The following is a 1,843-nucleotide window of genomic DNA, read 5'->3' as shown; positions in this document are numbered from 1 at the left end:
CCCCCCCCCCCCCCCCAAAAAAAGAGGAGTCCTGTCCTGTTCTACATATCTACCAAGTTTAGTAAAAATCGATATGGCAGTTAGGCCTAGATAAGAAATTAGCTGTGCAAAGTTTCATGTCTCTACAACATACGGGGCATGAGATATGCCCATTCAAAGTTTGCAATTTTAATCGGTTGCTATAGCGCCCCCCATTGGCCAATTGATGTAATATTGCTTCATTCACATCCTCCCATGACCCTCTACCACTGTGCCAAATTTCACATGGATTGACCAAGTCAGTGAGGAGAAAAACGCGGAACAGACACAGACAGAGTTTTCGTCATAATATAGTAAGACATTTTAAAATATTTTTGAAACAATAGATCATTTAACATGCATACATGATGACACATTTTTTGCTTTTCTTTATGTCTTTCTGAGTCTGATAATATTCCATGAACTCATAACAAACACTTTCAGTTTTTCTGGTTAGATAAAGGTTAAATAAATGAAATAAAAAGGAGTGCGTGAAGGGTCTTGTTCTTAAAGTAAACAGTTTATCACTGTTGGTCTGCTGTTGATGGAAAATTACTTTTTACTGTGTTTTTTTCTCAAAGGAAGAGAGATGTCATGTAGTCAGCTGTTCACAGATCATGGAATTGGATTGTCTGGGTAACAAAGGTCAATACAGTTTGGCGAAGTTGGACAGCATTGTGTCTGAGCTCTTTTCTGTAAGATAAGGAACAAAACACAGAGAGTCGAGAATACATGCCAAGTTGGTTTACAAATAGACAGCCTTTCTATACTTCGGTGCTTATCCTTCTTATCACCCATATCACCCTCACAAATAGTAGAATCTGTGTCAGCCCCACGTACAGTTCTCATGTCAGCCACTTCAGCCAACCCACAAGTCCCTCCAGCCTGACCGCACAGAACCAATTCATCCTTCCTATGCCAAACTGCATCAGCCTGTTCAAACATCTTGAGAACAACTTTGACCCTTTGGCCTGTTTGAATGACTGACATGTGTTGGATTCCATATTCGGACAGCAGGGTGGAGTCTCCCTCCAGATCCTTGTCTTTGAAGATCAGCTGCAGGTCCTCACCGAGGCCTATAACACACACACACACACACACAAATTGGGAGTCAAAACCAGGCACTGACAGCAATTCTCAAAAACAAATACCAAAGCTATAACCAAAGATGTAATTTAACCCCTCTTGAACCCGTGGTCTTTACATTGCCCATCATTGGCAACCATATACTGGCATAACTTGCACAGAATTTGGGTTTGATATGGGCTGCATGACTTTTGATGGATAATGCTACTGAGATACACCAATCAACCGAAACATTAAAACCACTGGCAGGTGAAGTGGATAACTTTGATCATCTTGTTCCAGTGCATTGTTCTGCTTGGAAACCTTTGGTTCTGGCATTCATGTGGATACCACCTGACATGCTCCACCTACCCAAACACCATTGCAGACCAAGTGCCCCCCCCTCATGGCAACAGTCCTCCCCAGTGAAAAAAAAAGCACCATGACACACAACAAAAACTGTTTAGAAATGGCCTGTGGAGCGTGACAAAAAGCTCAAGGTGTCGACCTGGCTTCTAAATTTCCCAGATCCCAATCTGCTCAAGGATTCTTGTCATGTGCCGCTACCCCAGATGTACCCCTAATCCAAGGTAGGGCCTCCTTGGATTGGACTTGGCTCTGACTTGTGGAGGCATGGACACAGGATCTCTGGGAGTGTCCTGTGGTGTGTGGCACCAGTGCATTGGTGGCAGATTCATTGAATCCAGTGGGTTGTGAGGTGGGTTAATGGCACGTGCCACAGATGCTCATTCAGATTGGG

The sequence above is a fragment of the Epinephelus moara genome, chromosome 17, assembly GCF_006386435.1.
Source record: "Epinephelus moara isolate mb chromosome 17, YSFRI_EMoa_1.0, whole genome shotgun sequence".
Taxonomy (NCBI): domain Eukaryota; kingdom Metazoa; phylum Chordata; class Actinopteri; order Perciformes; family Serranidae; genus Epinephelus; species Epinephelus moara.
The sequence above is the reverse complement of the archived record's forward strand: the minus strand, read 5'-3'. Positions refer to the sequence as shown.